General features: G+C 42.3%; 1 pseudogene; it reads left to right on the top strand.

Annotated features, from left to right (window-relative positions):
* The first annotated feature begins 2,695 nt into the window (after positions 1–2,695).
* Positions 2,696–13,674, top strand: LOC128574707 (kinesin-like protein KIF2C; annotated as a pseudogene).
* The last annotated feature ends 6,243 nt before the right edge of the window (positions 13,675–19,917 follow it).

Raw genomic sequence — 19,917 nt, 5'->3', positions numbered from 1 at the left:
GAAGATGTTTAGCTAAAACTAGTTAATAAAATCAACAAATCAATTAACTGGGTACACATTAACTGAAATATGTCATAAGGACTACTGTCAAACTGTACCACTTTTTTTGAGGTTCTCATCATCCATGGATCATGTCCCCTACATGACAGGTGACCAAATGACTTACCAAGAGAGAGTTCCTGTCTCAATGTGTATGTTAAATATCAGTAAAACCCAATTTTTTTTACATTGCAAATACATATAAATTATAGTTCTAGTATTTGCTTACTGACCTAAGGAATCATCTTTAAAGACTCCTAGACTACAGAATTGCCTCAAGTAACAAGGTCAGAAGTTTTCTAGTTGGGTTTCTAATTCTTAATCCAGAGTCTTCCCCAAAATGCTGTTCCCAGAAAGAAATATATGCATACTTGGCTGTGCATGTCCTCTGGATCTTTTTGCTCACTTTTCACATGGTGGGTGAGCCTACTCTGAATCTGGAGCATGGTTCAGGAGCTGGGGCCTTAGGGTGCTCAACTTGGTTTTAATGTCTTAGGACCTAGAAGAGTCTGTTCTCTTATTTTCCTGGTGGCCACCACAAGAAGAGAAAGAATCTCAAATGCACTTATTGATGGAAGAGGTTTTCAAGGGGAACTTTGTGAGAGCCTCTTGTTTCACTGATCAAGGCAATGTGGGAGTAGGTGCCACAATGCTCCCCAGCCCATGGGCCTGGACATTGTGGGACCTAGCCAGAGGCCAGGTTTCCTCTATTCCTTTGGGTCAGGGCCAGGGACCTGGATGTCTCCTTCCCTGGTATGGTCACTGTTGCAAAGTCTCTAGGAGGCCAAGAGCTTGAAGGGCAAAAGAGAGGGTGGGAGGAAAACAGTTCTCCAGCCCAGGAGCCTGCTGATCCGCCTGAGGGGGCCATGTCCTGGCCTAGAAGAGCACTGCCTCTGCATGAGGCTGTAGGCCTAAATGGATGTGGGGGTAGGGAGCCCCCATCTCTTTCAACATGTACCCCCAGACTATGCTCAGAAAATAAGAGAATGTGCCATTCTCCCCTCAATTCTTCAGTGTGACCTTTAGTCCACTCAAAGGGGTGTCAGGCAGCCCCAACCATAACTTAATGCACACTGAAAGACTAAGGGTCTTTGATCACCTGGAACTCAGCCCTTTTCCTTCTATGAACCCTTTGGAGGTGAAATTCTTTTGACCTTATACCAGGAATCTCCTAAACAACCTACCATACACACTGTTCCAAGCCTAAATCTTTTTTTCGAGACAGAGTCTCACTATGTCACCCTCCACAGAGTGCTGTGGCGTCACACCTCATAGCCACCTCCAACTCTTGGGTTTAAGTGATTCTCTTGCCTTGGCCTCCCAAGTAGCTGGGACTATAGGTGCCCACCACAACGCCTGGCTATTTTTTTGTTGCAGTTGATTAGCTGGCCGGGCCGTGTTCAAACCAGCCACCCTTGGTGTATGTGGCTGGTGCCGTAACCACTATGCTAGGGGTGCTGAGCCTCCACGCCTAAATCTTGAGTCTTCTTCCATCTTCTCACTCTGAAGGACTTGAAAATTTATTCCCAAACACCCAGTATGAGGCCCTTAGTTATCTCTGAGGCCTCCAAGTCTCTCCCAATAAATAGCAGTAGCTAGCCTTGAACAAGCACTTACTATATGCTAAATACTTTGTATGGATTAACTCATTTAAGCTTCACAGCATTTTAGAGGTAGATATTACAATTATTCACATTTCATAGACGAGGGAAACTGAGTCACTGAGAAGCTTTGCCTGAAATCACTCAGCCGGGTAATGGTGAAGCTGGCATTTGAACCCAAGAAACCCAGCTCCAGAGATCTGCTCTCCACCACTATACTAAGCACCATAATAAACTTTATATGGAAAATTGATGATTTCTCAGTTTTCATAAAGTGTGACTAAAAGCATGTTGGGAAACTTTGATCTATATCACATAAGCTATACAACACAGCTGCCTTCCAGCCAACTTGCTGCTGCCCCCCAAACCCTTCTACCTAGAAATTCTGGAACTGCTGCTGCTGCAAATGGCCTTCATTTTGATCCTCCTTGAGGCATTTGGAATCCTCATGGATACCTTCCTTGGTGGTCTTTACTGCTCTCAATGATATTCCTTTACACTCCTTATGGGAACACCTGCAGTGCTCACTAGTTGAATGTTTACTCCTCTTTCTGGAAGGAAGATGAAAGCAAGCAAGGAGAGCTGGGTACACAGACATCCATCAACTGGGCTTTTGATCTCTCTGCCTGGGAAGCAGATTTCACACCCAAGCCAACTGTAACAAGATTTACGAGGAAAGTCTCCTATGACATTGCACCCACTCTGGAATTGAATCCACACAGTGGAATTGAATCAGGACCATGCTCCCCAAGGGCCTGGGGCTTGCTCTGGTGTGGGTGCAGTGGACACTCTTCTAGTGACTTGGCAGGACTTACAGTTCATTCCTGTGGAGTTTGAATGAGCTAAATGCTGAGCTCAGCGTGTGTCTGTGCTTGTAGGTATAGCCAGCAGAACAAGAGGGAGTCTTGCTGGGCACCAAGGCTAGTCCCTCACAGGGCTGCTGCCCTTGAACCTTTTTAATTCTGATGCAGGACTGTGTAGGTGACGTGGGTACGAGGGAAGACATTGCCTCATGGATCTCTAAAGCAAAAGAGATTTGGTGAACAGATGAAGGAATGGCCAAAAGGAGACTCAAGGCGGCAGCTGGAGAAGAAAAGCAGTCAGTGAAGACAAGAAGGGAAGAGTATCGGCTGTGGGCAGAGGCCCGACAGCTGGCTGGTCAGAAGAAACCCTGTAGGATGTCATTTAGGGCTCGAAATGCACCTTCAGCAGCGTAAGTTATTGCAATGCCCTTGCAAATATAAAGTGCTGTACAAACACTAAATCTAGAATGGCTAATAATTTTGTTATGTTAAAGCATTCATGTCAGGTAATTAATGTACTCATTGTGATCATTTAATTTTATGGCAGGTAGTGTAGGGCTGGACAGAAATCGGGCTCTTTGGCCTAGTCCTCTCGTTTCTCATTAGATAAGCCAGCAACATAGTTTCCCTGGTCCGCTGCTGAGCTGAGGTCTTGCTGGAGAAATGGGTGCCTCTGTGCCAGGGCATTTAATTTTCCTTGGCCCCTGGTGTCTAGAGGCCCTAGTGCCCCCTGGTGGTGCCTGAGGCACCATTTTCTCGGGGGAAACTCAAGAGGTGAATTAGTGGGGAAAGGGAAAATTGGTCTCTTGGATAAAAACTTCTCCCTTGGCAAGTGTGCCTTAAAGCTACCAGGTGTGTTATGCACAGTAAAGGGAGACTTGCCTTTGCTGTGAGTTGCTCTTGTGCAGGCAAGTAGAGTAGGCTTTGTCACAGCAGGAGCACCTGGAGAGAACTGGGAGACCCAGCCCTGTTTGTCCCAGAAAGTCCTGAAGGCAATGTGTTCAGGCCCCTACCTGCAGTGTAGGCCACCAGGGTGCTCCCATGGAAAGGGGCTCTCTCTGGGTTCCTTGCCCAGTCTACTGAGGGCTCATCTTGCAGCAAGGACTTCATCTTTTCTCTGCTGTCTCTCTTCCTTTCCCTCTGACTCCTTGACATACCCCAAGCCAAGGGAGGCACTCTCATTCCTTCCCCAAACCTCCTCCATTAGGAGCCCTCCCTGGTTAAGTAGGTCCCAAAGAAGAGCCTCACTTTCTCTCTGCTCTCAGTCCCAATCTGTGTGCCAGCCTGCAAAGCGTATAGGGCTCAGCCTTGCCCTTGCCCTGATGAGCCCCCCAACTTCATACATGTCTGTGTTCATCTAAATACACAGACATCTGCCTCTGTTGCAAACTTCTTATTGATCCCTGTGTGCCTAGAGGTGGTGTACAGTCAGCCTCTCCATGACAGATATATTAATATTGACATGGATAGAAACTGAATGATAACTTGTTGAGTCCTTGGCTAAGTTAATGCTGTCTCCTCTCTCTCTCCCTTCTTACCCCCATACTCTTACTGGACACTTCCTCAGTCCAGGAGATTGAGGGTATAGCAGACTGCTTGCCCAGCAACTAATAAATTTATTACAGATGGAGAAAGGGTTGGGTGGGAGTACACCCTTTGTCAAAACAGCAACGGTTGCTGAGATGACCCATAAACTACGGGTAACTCGTAACCTGGTGGGTGAGGGCACAGGGAACACAGTGGGTTCAGCTAGTTGCCCATGACCCTGCAAGTCTCAGAAGAGAGTGTATGTTCAGGATGCTTTCTGCACAGTTGGACCCTAATTCACTCACCTGAGGGTCAGACATGACCTCTGTCTTCCAGATCAGTATTTGGCCTACAGCACCATTAGCATGAGTCTCAGAAATAACAGCTACCTAGAGGCATCACCGTATACCAGGGAATGGAGAAAGATACTTTATGTATTTTTACATAATGTATTCAACACTCCTATGACATTGGGACCGTTTGTGGTCTCATTTACAGGTACAAGAGTAAGCCTTAGGTAAGCTAAGGAGATTGCTTAAAGTCACATGGTTGCTAGGTGGCAGAGCTGAAATTTGAAATTCAACAGTCTATGACAAGAATCCCTATGCAGACTTAAACTGGGGCAGTTTATGTGGCCTTGGTAGAATTTGCAGAGTGGTTGGGTTTTGTTGTCATTTCATGTTTCTCTTCCCAGTGAATCTTCCAAATGCCTGTAGACTTGTTGCCTCAGGTCTGCCAATTTCCTGATCTCGCCATCAAGATCCAACACAGTAATGATTTAATTCACAGTGCCAGTGTAAGGACTATGAACTTGGAGAAATCCTGTGTTACAGTGGAATGGACAGAAGGAGGTGCCACAAAGGGCAAAGAGATTGATTTTGATGAAGTGGCTGCAATAAACCAAGAGCTCTTACAGCTTCTCCCTTATACCTGAAGGACAATCTACTCCTGCAGAAAAATATAACAGTTCAGAAACAAAAATGCAAACAAGTCAACTCCAAAATTCCTGCTCCAAAAGAAGGTCAGGCCCTCCTGCTCTGAAGGGGCTGAAATACCATTGACAATGGTCAGTAAGGGAGAGCAAGTGCATCCCATTCCAGGCAGCTCTTCTGAGAGTGCTGGGAACTGAGTTTGGCAGAAATCACATATTTTGAAGAGAGAAGAGGGCCTAGTGTCTGAAATGAGAATAAAGCAAGCTCAGGGGTATGACAACAGCTTTCCAAACTGGGAATTTACCCAAATGATTAAAGAATTTCAGGCTACTTTGGAATGTCATCCGCTTACTATAACCCTATCCAAGAGCACAGGATATGTGTCTGTGTTAGAAATACTTGCTGAACAAGCAAGGTAAACCCCATTCACTCGGGAAGAGGCTTGGGACTGGCTGAGGGGCCCTCTGTGTCTTTCACCCCCTGACATTTCTGCAGAATTGGCCAAGAAAAAAATTGATGTGATTTTCATTCCTAGCAAGTGTCTCCTCTTGGCACAAAAACTCAAATTCTAAGTGGACTTAACAAAGTATCTGGAGAACCAAGCCTTCTGCTTTGACTTTGCATTTAATGTATGGCTTCAAAGGAAATTGTCTACAGGTTCACAGGAAGGTCACTGATAAAGACACTTTTTTTTTTTTTTGCAGTTCTTGGCCAGGGCTGGGTTTGAACCCGCCACCTCCGGCATATGGGGCCGGTGCCCTACTCCTTTGAGCCACAGGCGCCACCCATAAAGACACTATTTGAAGGTAGAAAAGCAACCTGTTTTGCACATGGCCAGATGGAAAGTGGCAAGACCATGGGTGGAGACCTCTCTGGGAAAGCCCAGAACACATCCAAATGGATCCAAATGGTCTCCCAGGATACCTTCCTGTAGAAGAATCATCCCCATTACTGGAAACTGGGCCTGGAAGTTTATGTGACAATTTTTCAAGATCTACAATGAGAAGCTGTTTGACCAAGCTGTGAGTGATAGAGGATAGCAAGCAGCAGGTGCAGGTGGTGGGGGCTGCAGGAGCACCTGGTTAACTCTGCTAAAAATGTCATCAAGATGATTGACATAGGCAGTGCCTGCAGAACCTCTGAGCCAATGTTTGCCAACTCTAACTCCTCCCACTCCCGTCCCTGCTTCCAGGATCTTCTTTGAGCCAAAGGAAGAATGCATGGCAAGTTCTCTTTGGTGGATGTGGCAGGGAATGAAAATGGTGAAGATACTTTCAATGCTGACCAGCAGACCTGCATAGAAGGTGCAGAAATCAAGAGGAGTCACCTGGCGCTGAAGAAGTGTATCAGGGCCTAGGACAGAATAAGACTCACACCCCATTCCATGAGAGCAAGCTGACACAGGTGTTGAGGGACTCATTTATTGGAGAGAACTCATGGACTTTTATGATTGCCGTGATCTCACAAGGCATAAGCTTCACTGAATATACTTTAAACACACAGAGATATGCAGACAGAGTGAAGGAGCTGAGCCCTCACAGTGTGCCCAGTGGAGAGCAGCTAACTCAACTGGAAACAGAAGAAATGAGAGCTTACTCTATTGGAACCTCGATGACAAGCAACTTCTCTAAGGAAGAGGAGGAACAGTCTTCCCAAATGTCCAGCTTTATTGAAGCCATGACTCCAATCAGGAACTGTAGAGAGCCATGGAAGAGCTCGAGGAGATTATAAAGCAAGAACCAGGCTAGGTTGAACTCTCTGAGAGACAGAGCAGCTGGACTATGACCCGGAGGCCTTTGAGAACAAAGCAGAATGTGGGAGAAAGATTAAAGATGGCGGCCGAGTAACAGCTTCCCTGCAACTGGGAACAGCGAGTCTGGGGAGACAAGACTCCAGGCATCTCTAGCCGGTGGGATCTGCCTATAATCATCACTTTGAGGATACAGGGAGCCAGCAAGGGACTTCTGGACTCCAAGAGGAGGACAAAAACAGTGGAAAACTGGAAAGTGGTTGCGTGTGTTCGATTGACCTAATCACACGGGCAACCGTAAGTACAAGCAGCAGTGAGACTGCAAACTGGAAAGGCCTTACCTGTGAACTGTTTCCGTGTTCTTGGACTTGACACTCAGTTGAACTGCCTTGGGGAGAGCTTGAGCAGGAGTGTGGAGAACTTTGGGCATTGTCTGGGGTCCCAGACTGAGCCACTGAGCTGGGCGCAGGAAGCCATTGTGAAAGAACTGCCCCAGCAATTTCCGCCCTCAGGGTCTCAGAGCAAGGATTGGGCAGGTCAAAGTAACCTACTGACCAAGCAGCCTAAAGGCAGGGACTGAGCTGCCTTACAGCCTTAATCCTTTGGGGCAGAGTGAGATAGTTTTGGCACACTGGAGCCTTGGGCTGTTGCCCTGGGTAGAGTGCCGTGACGTCACAGCTCATAGCAACCTCAAACTCCTGGGCTTGGCACCAACCAGACCTCCATAAGAGCTGTGCAGCGACCCCCGACCAGTGACCAGCACCCACTGGGCCTCCACATTCCCTGACCAGGAACTGTGGGAGCCATGCAACCCTGCGTCCTCCCTCCTGTGTCCTCCCAGCTTCCACACTAGCCCGTTCATCTGGACAGGGACTCTGGTAGCTGCGTGCCCTTTAAAGCCCTCCCTGCCTCTGCGCAGAGCTCTTCTCCTGGCCAGAGACTGCTGGAGCCATGGGCTCTCTGTACCAAAGTCACTGGGCACCTGGCATTCCCAGAACCGTGTGCACCACCCCCAGCCTTGATGCTGGATCCGGGTGTGTCACAAACCGGAGCTGCTTCCACAACCAGAACTCCCTAGCTAGAGCAGCCCCAGAAGAACTATACAGGGTCACTCCCTACAAAGATCCAGCAACAATAGAGTGATCCTGCTGGGGTCTAATCTTGGAGAGACACCTCCACAACTCTGAGGACAGCCAGAGGCAACGGTGAAAAACAATCATGAGGCGAAATCAACAGAAAAACTCTGGCAATATGAATAATCAGAGTAGATCAACTCCCCCAAGGATCAATGGGGCAGAACAGCACAAAACCCCATGCACAAACAAATAGCTGAGATGTCAGAAATTGAATTCAGAATCTGGATAGCAAATAAGATCGAATTAGAATTCCAAAAGTTATCTCAAGAATTCAATGGATTCAAAGACCAAATGACCAAAGATTTTGACACATTGAGACAAGAAGTTGCATCCCTCAAAGATCTCAGAAACACAGTAGAATCCCTCAGTAACAGAATGGAGCAAGCAGAAGAAAGGATTTCTGACATCAAAGACAAAGCTTTCGAATGCTCCCAAACCCTCAAAGAAGAAGAGAAATGGAGAGCAAAAACAGACCACTCTCTCAGAGAGCTCTCGGGTAATTTGAAGAAAACCAATATTCATCTTATAGGGATCCCCGAAAGTGACGAAGTGGCTTCACAAGGCACAGAGTCTCTTCTCCATGAGATTATGAAGATTATGAATCTCCAGACATGCAAAGAGATTCCGAAATTCAGATAGCAGACAGTTTCAGAACTCCAGCACGACTCAACCCAAATAAGACATCCCCCAGACACATCATAATCAATTTCACTAAAGTTAATATGAAGGGAGAAAACTCTGAAAGCTGCCAGACGAAAGAAAACTGTTACCTACAAGGGGAAGAATATCAGAATAACTGCAGATCTCTCTGCTGAAACCTTTCAAGCTAGAAGAGGATGGTCATTGACTTTTAATCTAAAACAAAATAACTTTCAACCCAGGATCCTGTACCCAGCTAAACTGAGCTTCATTTATGACGGAGAAATTAAATACTTCAACGACATTCACATGTTGAAGAAATTTGCCATAACTAAACCAGCTCTCCAGGACATTCTTAGACCTATCCTCCATAAAGATCAGCGTAATCCTCCACCACAAAAGTAAACCCACCCCAAAAATTTCTGATCAAATTCCAACTTCCACAGTCGCAAAAGGATTAAAAATGTCCACCGGTCTCTCAAAAGGCTTATCAATGCTCTCAATTAATATGAATGGTTTAAATTGTCCTCTAAAGAGGCATAGGTTGGCGGACTGGATACAAAAACTCAAGCCAGATATCTGCTGCATCCAAGAATCGCATCTTACATTAAAAGACAGATATAGACTCAAGGTGAAGGGATAGTCATCTATATTCCAGACAAATGGAAAGCAGAAAAAAGCAGGCGTTGCAATCCTGTTCACAGACGCAATAGGCTTTAAATCAACCAAAATAATTAAGGATAAGGATGGACACTTCATATTTGTTAAAGGTAATACTCAATATGATGAGATCTCAATTATTAATATTTATGCACCCAACCACAATGCACCTCAATTTATAAAAGAAACTCTAACAGACATGAGCAACTCAATTTCCTCCACTTCCATAGTAGTTGGAGATTTTAACACCCCTTTAGCAACCCTGGATAGATCCTCCAAAAAGAAGCTAAGCAAAGAAATTTTAGATTTAAACTCAACCATTCAACATCTGGACTTAACAGATATCTACAGAACATTTCATCCCCAAAAAACTGAATACACATTCTTCTCATCAGCCCATGGAACATACTCCAAAATCGACCACATCCTAGGCCACAAATCTAACCTCAGCAAATTTAAAACAATAGAAATTATTCCTTGCATCTTCTCAGATCATCATGCAATAAAAGTTGAACTGAATAACAACAGGAACCTGCATACCCATACAAAAACATGGAAGCAAAACAAGCTTATGCTGAAGGATACATGGGTTATAAATGAGTGCAAGAAGGAAATCACCATATTTTTGTAACAAAACAACAATCAAAACACGAATTACCAGAACCTCTGGGATACTGCAAAGACAGTCCTAAGAGGGAAATTTATAGCACTGCAAGCCTTCCTCAAGAAAACAGAAAGAGAGGAAGTCAATAACTTAATGGAACATCTCAAGCAACTGGAGAAAGAAGAACACTTCAACCCCAAATGCAGCAGAAGAAAAGAAATAACCAAAATCAGAGCAGAATTAAATGAAATTGAAAACAAAAGAATTATACAACAGATCAATAAATCCAAAAGCTGGTTTTATGAAAAGATCAATAAAATAGATAAACCTTTGGCCAACCTAACCAGGAAAAAAAGAGTAAAATCTCTAATTTCATCAATCAGAAATGGTAATGATGAAATAACAACAGACCCCTCAGAAATTCAAAAAATCCTTAACGAATACTACAAGAAACTCTACTCTCAGAAATATGAAAATCTGAAAGAAATTAACCAATACCTGGAAGTACGCCACCTACCAAGACTTAGCCAGAACAAAGTGGAAATGTTGAATAGGCCTATATCAAGTTCTGAAATAGCATCAACTATACAAAATCTCCCTAAAATGAAAAGCCCAGGACCAGATGGCTTTACGTCAGAATTCTACCAAACCTTTAAAGAAGAACTAGTACCTATACTACTAAACCTCTTCCAAAATATAGAAACAGAAGGAATATTACCCAACACATTCTATGAAGCAAACATCACCTTGATCCCCAAACCAGGGAAAGACCGAACAAGAAAAGAAAATTATAGACCAATATCACTAATGAATATAGATGCTAAAATACTCAATAAGATCCTAACAAACAGAATCCAACAACACATCAAAAAAGTTATACACCATGACCAAGTCGGATTTATCCCAGGGTCTCAAGGCTGGTTCAATATATGTAAATGTATAAATGTAATTCAGCACATAAACAAACTTAAAAATAAAGACCATATGACTCTTTCAATTGATGCAGAAAAAGCTTTTGATAATATCCAGCATCTCTTCATGATCAGAGCACTTAAGAAAATTGGTATAGAAGGGACATTTCTTAAACTAATAGAGGCCATCTAGAGCAAACCCACAGCCAATATCGTATTGAATGGAGTTAAATTGAAATCATTTGCACTTAGATCAGGAACAAGGCAAGGGTGCCCATTGTCTCCATTGCTCTTTAACATTGTAATGGAATGTTTTAGCCATTGCAATTAGGGAAGAAAAGGCGATCAAGGGTATCCACATAGGATCAGAAGAGATCAAACTTTCACTCTTCACAGATTATATGATCGTATATCTGGAAAACACCAGGGATTCTACTACAAAACTTTTAGAAGTGATCAAGGAATATAGCAATGTCTCAGGCTACAAAATCAACACCCATAAATCTGTAGCCTTTATATATACCAACAATAACCAAGCTAAACAGTCAAGGACTCTATTCCTTTCACAGTAGTGCCAAAGAAGATGAAATATTTGGGAGTATACCTAACAAAGGACGTGAAAGATCTCTACAAAGAGAAGTATGAAACTCTAAGAAAAGAAATAGCTGAAGATGTTAACAGATGGAAAAACTACCATGCTCATGGCTGGGAGGATCAACATTGTTAAAATGTCCATACTGCCCAAAGCAATATATAACTTTAATGCAATTCCTATTAAAGCTCCATTGCCATACTTTAAAGATCTTGAAAAAATAATACTTCATTTTATGTGGAATCAGAAAAAAACTCAAATAGACAAAACATTACTCAGCAATAAAACAAAGGAGGAGGAATCACGCTACCAGACCTGAGACTGTAATACAAATCCATAGTGATCAAAACAGCATGGTACTGGCACAAAAGCAGAGAAGTAGATGTCTGGAACAGAATAGAGAACCAAGAGATGGATCCAGCTACTTACTGTTATTTGATCTTTGACAAGCCAATTAAAAACAATCAGTGGGGAAAAGATTCCCTATTTAACAAATGGTGCTGGGTAAACTGGCTGGCAACCTGTAGAAGATTGAAACTGGACCCACACCTTTCACCATTAACTAAGATAGACTCTCACTGAATAAAAGATTTAAACTTAAGACATGAAACTATAAAAATACTTGAAGAAAGTGCAGGGAAAACTCTTGAAGGAATTGGCCTGGGTGAATATTTTATGAGGAGGACTCCCCAGGCAATTGAAGCAGTATCAAAAATACACTACTGGGACCTGATCAAACTAAAAAGCTTCTGCACAGCCAAGAACATAGTGAGTAAAGCAAGCAGACAGCCCTCAGAATGGGAGAAAATATTTGCAGGTTATACCTCCGAAAAAGGTCTAATAACCAGAATCTACAGAGAACTCAAACATATTAGCAAGAAAAGAACACGTGACCCCATCTCAGCGTGGGCAAGGGACTTGAAGAGAAACTTCTCTAAAGAAGACAGACACACAACCTACAAACACATGAAAAAAAGCTCATCATCCTTAATCATCAGAGAAATGCAAATCAAAACTACTCTGAGATATCACCTAACCCCAGTAAGAGTATCCCACATTACAAAATCCCAAAACCAGAGATGTTGGCGTGGATGTGGAGAAAAGGGCACACTTCTACACTGCTGGTGGGAATGCCCACTAATACGTTCCTTCTGGAAGGATGTTTGGAGAATACTTAGAGACCTAAAAATAGACCTGCCATTCGATCCTATAATTCCTTTACTAGGTTTATACCCAGAAGACCAAAAGTCACAATATAACAAAGACATCTGTACCAGAATGTTTATTGCAGCCCAATTCATAATTGCTAAGTCATGGAAGCCCAAGCGCCCATCGACCCACGAATGGACTAGCAAATTGTGGTACATGTATACCATGGAATACTATGCAGCCTTAAAGAAAGACGGAGACTTTACCTCTTTCATGTTTACATGGATGGAGCTGCAACATATTCTTCTTAGCAAAGTATTTCAGGAATGGATGAAAAAGTATCCAATGTACTCAGCCCTACTATGAAGCTAAATTATAGCTTTCACATGAAGACTATAACCCAACTATAGCACAAGACTATGGGGAAAGGGCTAAGGAAGGTGAAGGGATGGGGGAGGTTTTGGTGGAGGGAGGGTAATGGGTGGGGCCACATCTATGGTGCATCTTAGAATGGGTACAGGCGATTGCACTAATGTCCACAGCTATGATTTAACAATAAAAAAAAAGAAATGTAAAAAAAAAAAAGGGGGGGGGGCGGCGCCTTATGCTGAGTGTGGCGGGTTCAAACTGAGCCCCGGCCAAAACTGCAACAACAACAACAACAACAACAACAACAAAAAAGCAGAATCTTCCCTGGCCCAGTAAGCCAAGTACTTCTCAGGTCTGTGTGGTGGGTGTGGCTAGACAAGGTGCAGGTAAATAATGGTGGCCTCTCCAGCTGCTCTGCCCTGAGTGAATGGGGGTCTCTCAGACCCCATAACCTCATGTGCATGGGCCATGCAGCTGGAAAAGCAGGCTAGCAAACAGATAAGCACCAAGAAATGGCCCCAGCGAGGACTGCAAATACAAGTCTGTTTGAGGTTGGGCAGGTGGCTCACATCTATAAACTTAGCCCTCACGGAGGCTGGATCTTTCTATCCCAGGGTTGATCAGTCACTAGGTATGGACTCCCCCTGTAGGAGATAGGACCTTGGCCAAAGAAGCTTTTCTCCAGCTGTAGCAATCCCCCAACAAGGCTAACAGCTGAGGGCTGTCTACAGGTAGCAATCCCAGAAGCCAGAGGAATAAGCATATTCCTGAAGGTGGATCTAGGCAACAGATCACAGCATCTATTGCAATTTACCCCTGGTACCACTTGGATTTACTTATTTGTATAGGTTCTAAGAGTACCTCCTTCAGGACTTTCGTGGCCCTCTCTTCTCAAGAGAGATTTAGAAGAGGAGGGTTTTCTGGGGACACATCTTACGCTCACTGTCCGCTTTTCCTGCTAACAATTCTATATTCCCTGTGCCCTTTGCTAATTTGTTGGTCTTAGTAGCTAAATCTGAGACTCTCATCCCTGAACATTCTCAGAGTGGCCACCTTGTCCTTCTCAGACTGGGGTTGTCACATTTGTTCATGTGTTGTCAAAATAGGAAGGAAGTACAGTAGATGCCCAAGTACCAACTGGATCACTCTTGCCTCTGTCCACTGTGTGACAGCAGCCCTCCTGCTTCCTGATGATCAACTCAATCATCTTTGCTAAGACAGATGACTTTTCTTCTTGCCTGTTGGTTTCTTGGCCTCCCAGAATGCTGGGATTATAAGCATGAGTTACCACGCCCAGCCTAAGAATCCAGTTTTTATTAAAGAATAGGGTTAAAGGACCTGCACCAAAAATCACACAGGGGCAAGGAGAGGATAGACCCACAGCAAAGGTTTGGAAGGCTACAGTGGAGATGAAGAGAGTTAAGATGCTTTCTGTTTTAATTTTGTTGAATATGATTTATCTGTATAATAGTTACTTTCTGTGTGCCAGGCACATTCTAGGCCCTTTACATGCATTATTAATTTAACCCACAAAATCTATAACATGGCTATTATTATTATTATTATTTTTGAGACAGAGTCTCAAGCTGTCACCCTGGGTAGAGTGCTGTGGCATCATAGTTCACAGCAACCTCCAACTCTTGGGCTCAAGTGATCCTCCTGCCTCAGTTTTTTCTATTTTTAGTAGAGACAGGGTCTCACTTTTTGCTCAGGCTGTTCTTGAACCCATGAGCTCAAGCTATCCACTTGCCTCAGCCTCCCAGAGTGCTAGGATTACAGGCTCGAGCCACCTCGGCCAGCCAACATAGGTATTATTATTATTAGACCCATTTTATACAGGAGGAAACTGAAATGTAGGTTAACTAACATCTTAAGGAGCTTGAAGTTGTTGAGTAGTGAAACAAAGTCAGCCTGCCTGACTCCAAGTTCTGTCTATTCCTTAAATAACCACATTATTATTTATCTATTCTCTTCTTGGAGCTGCCATAAGAAAGAATGAGGAAAGTGTTGTGTGTATGTGATGGAGAAGAGGGGAGACATTTTTCTTAGCTATGGCTGTGCTGTGCTATGCTCAAGACCTTTCAAATTTTTACTAGTTTATTCAGTCCTTTATCTGACATTCAATGAATACCTAGATCAGTGGTTCTCAACCTTCCTAAATGCTGTGACTCTTTTTTTTAATTAATTTATTTTTATTGTTAAATCATAGCTGTGTACATTAGTACAATCAAGGGGTACAATGTGCGGGTTTCATATACAATCTGAAATATTCTCATCAAACTGTTCAACGTAGCCTTCATGTCATTTTCTTAGTTACTGTATGTAGGCATTTGTATTCTACATTTAGTAAGTTTTGCCTGTACCCATTCTAAGATGCACCGTAGATGAGGCCCCACCCCTTACCCTCCCTCCATCAATACTTCCCCCACTCCCTTCCCCTTCCTTGGCCCTTTCCCCATAGTCTTGTGCTATAGTTGGATTATAGCATTCATGTGAAAGCTATAATTTAGCTTCATAGTAGAGCTGAGTATATTGGATACTTTTTCTTCCATTCCTGAGATACTTTGCTAAGAAGAATATGTTCCAGCTCCATCCATGTGAACATGAAAGAGGTAAAGTCTCCATCTTTCTTTAAGGCTGTATAATATTCCATGGTATACATGTACCACAATTTGCTAGTCCATTCGTGGGTCGATGGGCACTTGGGCTTCTTCCATGGCTTAGCAATTATGAATTGGGCTGCAATAAACATTCTGGTACAGATGTCTTTGTTATATTGTGACTTTTGGTCTTCTGGGTATAAACCTAGAAAAGGAATTATAGGATCGAATGGCAGGTCTATTTTTAGGTCTCTAAGTATTCTCCAAACATCCTTCCAGAAGGAACGTATTAGTGGGCATTCCCACCAGCAGTGTAGAAGTGTGCCCTTTTCTCCACATCCACGCCAACATCTCTGGTTTTGGGATTTTGTAATGTGGGCTACTCTTATTGTGGTTAGGTGATATCTCAAAGTAGTTTTGATTTGTATTTCTCTGATGATTAAGGATGATGACCTTTTTTTCATGTGTTTGTAGATCATGTGTCTGTCTTCTTTAGAGAAGTTTCTCTTCAAGTCCCTTGCCCACCCTGAGATGGCATCACGTGTTCTTTTCTTGCTAATACATTTGAGTTCTCTGTAGATTCTGGTTATTAGACCTTTATCAGAGGTATAACCTGCAAATATTTTCTCCCATTCTGAGGGCTGTCTGCTCGCTTCACTTACTATGTTCTTGGCTGTGCAGAAGCTTTTTAGTTTGATCAGGTCCCAGTAGTGTATTTTTGATACTGCTTCAATTGCCTGGGGAGTCCTCCTCATAAAATATTCACCCAGGCCAATTCCTTCAAGAGTTTTCCCTGCACTTTCTTCAAGTATTTTTATAGTTTCATGTCTTAAGTTTAAATCTTTTATCCAGTGAGAGTCTATCTTAGTTAATGGTGAAAGATGTGGGTCCAGTTTCAATCTTCTACAGGTTGCCAGCCAGTTTACCCAGCACCATTTGTTAAATAGGGAATCTTTTCCCCACTGGATGATTTTAATTGGCTTGTCAAAGATCAAATAATGGTAAGTAGCTGGATTTATCTCTTGGTTCTCTATTCTGTTCCAGACATCTACTTCTCTGTTTTTGTGCCAATACCATGCTGTTTTGATCACTATCGATTTATAGTATAGTCTCAGGTCTGGTAGCGTGATTCCTCCTGCTGTGTTTTTATGGCTGAGTAATGATTTGGCTATACGAGGTTTTTTCTGATTCCATATAAAACGAAGTATTATTTTTTCAAGATCTTTAAAATATGACAATGGAACTTTAATAGGAATTGCATTGAAATTATATATTGCTTTGGGTAGTATAGACATTTTAACAATGTTGATTCTTCCCAGCCATGAGCATGGTATGTTTTTCCATCTGTTAACATCTTCAGCTATTTCTTTTCTTAAAGTTTCATAGTTCTCTTTGTAGAGATCTTTCACGTCCTTTGTTAGGTATACTCCCAAATACTTCAACTTCTTTGGCACTACTGTGAAAGGAATAGAGCCCTTGACTGTTTTTTTGGCTTGGTTGTTTTATTTATTTATTTATTTTTTATTATTGTTAAATCATAGCTGTGTACATTAGTGCAATCGCCTGTACCCATTCTAAGATGCACCATAGATGTGGCCCCACCCATTACCCTCCCTCCACCAAAACCTCCCCCCTCCCTTCCCCTTCCTTGGCCCTTTCCCCATAGTCTTGTGCTATAGTTGGGTTATAGTCTTCATGTGAAAGCTATAATTTAGCTTCATAGTAGGGCTGAGTATATTGGATACTTTTTCATCCATTCCTGAGATACTTTGCTAAGAAGAATATGTTGCAGCTCCATCCATGTAAACATGAAAGAGGTAAAGTCTCCGTCTTTCTTTAAGGCTGCATAGTATCCCATGGTATAAATGTACAACAATTTGCTAGTCCATTTGTGGGTCGATGGGCACTTGGGGTTCTTCCATGACTTAGGAATTATGAATTGGGCTGCAATAAACATTCTGGTACAGATGTCTTTGTTATATTGTGACTTTTGGTCTTCTGGGTATAAACCTAGTAAAGGAATTATAGGATCGAATGGCAGGTCTATTTTTAGGTCTCTAAGTATTCTCCAAACATCTTTCCAGAAGGAATGTATTAGTGGGCATTCCCACCAGCAGTGTAGAAGTGTGCCCTTTTCTCCACATCCACGCCAACATCTCTGGTTTTGGGATTTTGTAATGTGGGATACTCTTACTGGGGTTAGGTGATATCCCAGAGTAGTTTTGATTTGCATTTCTCTGATGATTAAAGATGATGAGCTTTTTTTCATGTGTTTGTAGATTGTGTGTCTGTCTTCTTTAGAGAAGTTTCTCTTCAAGTCTCTTGCCCACGCTGAGATGGGGTCACGTGTTCTTTTCTTGCTAATACGTTTGAGTTCTCTGTGGATTCTGGTTATTAGACCTTTATCAGAGGTATAACCTGCAAATATTTTCTCCCATTCTGAGGGCTGTCTGCTTGCTTTACTCACTATGTTCTTGGCTGTGCAGAAGCTTTTTAGTTTGATCAGGTCCCAGTAGTGTATTTTTGATACTGCTTCAATTGCCTGGGGAGTCCTCCTCATAAAATATTCACCCAGGCCAATTCCTTCAAGAGTTTTCCCTGCACTTTCTTCAAGTATTTTTATAGTTTCATGTCTTAAGTTTAAATCTTTTATCCAGTGAGAGTCTATCTTAGTTAATGGTGAAAGATGTGGGTCCAGTTTCAATCTTCTACAGGTTGCCAGCCAGTTTACCCAGCACCATTTGTTAAATAGGGAATCTTTTCCCCACTGAATGTTTTTGATTGGCTTGTCAAAGATCAAATAATGGTAAGTAGCTGGATCCATCTCTTGGTTCTCTATTCTGTTCCAGACATCTACTTCTCTGTTTTTGTGCCAGTACCATGCTGTTTTGATCACTATGGATTTGTAGTACAGTCTCTGGTCTGGTAGCGTGATTCCTCCTCCTTTGTTTTTATTGCTGAGTAATGTTTTGGCTATTCGAGGTTTTTTCTGATTCCATATAAAACGAAGTATTATTTTTTCAAGATCTTTAAAGTATGACAATGGAGCTTTAATAGGAATTGCATTAAAGTTATATATTGCTTTGGGCAGTATGGACATTTTAACAATGTTGATTCTTCCCAGCCATGAGCATGGTATGTTTTTCCACCTGTTAACATCTTCGGCTATTTCTTTTCTTAGAGTTTCATAGTTTTCTTTCTTTCTTTTTTTTTTTTTTTGTGGTTTTTGGCCGGGGATGGGTTTGAACCCGCCACCTCCAGCATATGGGACGGGTGCCCTACACCTTGAGCCGCAGGCGCCACCCTCATAGTTTTCTTTGTAGAGATCTTTCACGTCCTTTGTTAGGTATACTCCCAAATATTTCATCTTCTTTGGCACTACTGTGAAAGGAATAGAGTCCTTGACTGTTTAGCTTGGTTATTGTTGGTATATATAAAGGCTACAGATTTATGGGTGTTGATTTTGTAGCCTGAGACATGGCTATATTCCTTGATCACTTCTAAAAGTTTTGTAGTAGAATCCCTAGTGTTTTCCAGATATACGATCATATCATCTGCGAAGAGTTAAAGTTTGATCTCTTCTGACCCTATGTGGATACCCTTGATCGCCTTTTCTTCCCTAATTGCAGTGGCTAAAACTTCCATTACAATGGTAAAGAGCAATGGAGACAATGGGCAACCTTGCTTGGTTCCTTATCTAAGTGGAAATGATTTCAATTTAACTCCATTCAATACGACATTGGCTGTGGGTTTGCTGTAGATAGCCTCTATTAGTTTAAGAAATGTCCCTTCTGAGTGATGCCTGTGTCTCAAAGGAGTAGGGCGCCGACCCCATATCCCGGAGGTGGCAGGTTCAAACCCAGCCCCAGCCAGAAACTGCAAAAAAAAAAAAAAAAAAAAAAAGGAAATGTCCCTTCTATACCAATTTTCTTAAGTGTTCTGATCATGAAGGGATGCTGGATATTATCAAAAGCTTTTTCTGCATCAATTGAAAGAATCACATGGTCCTTATTTTTTAGTTTGTTTATGTGTTGAATTACATTTATAGATTTACGTATATTGAACCAGCCTTGAGACCCTGGGATAAATCTGACTTGGTCATGGTGTATAATTTTTTTGATGTGTTGTTGGATTCTGTTTGTTAGGATCTTATTGAGTATTTTAGCATCTATATTCATTAGTGATGTTGGTCTATAAATTTCTTTTCTTGTTGGGTCTTTCCCTGGTTTGGGGATGAAGGTGATGTTTGCTTCGTAGAATGTGTTGGGCAATATTCCTTCTTTTTCTATATTTTGGAAGAGGTTTAGTAGTATAGGTACTAGTTCTTCTTTAAAGGTTTGGTAGAATTCTGATGTAAAGCCATCTGGTCCTGGGCTTTTCATTTTAGGGAGATTTTGTATAGTTGATGCTATTTCAGAACTTGATATGGGCCTGTTCAACATTTCCACTTCATTCTGGCTAAGTCTTGGTAGGTGGTGTACTTCCAGGTATTGGTCAATATCTTTCAGATTTTCATATTTCTGAGAGTAGAGTTTCTTGTAGTATTCTATCTTGTTGTTATTTCATCATTACCATTTCTGATTGATGAAATTAGAGGTTTTACTC

This window comes from Nycticebus coucang, chromosome 22 (assembly GCF_027406575.1).
Source record: "Nycticebus coucang isolate mNycCou1 chromosome 22, mNycCou1.pri, whole genome shotgun sequence".
NCBI classification, from domain to species: domain Eukaryota; kingdom Metazoa; phylum Chordata; class Mammalia; order Primates; family Lorisidae; genus Nycticebus; species Nycticebus coucang.
This window is presented reverse-complemented; position numbering and strand designations above follow the sequence as displayed.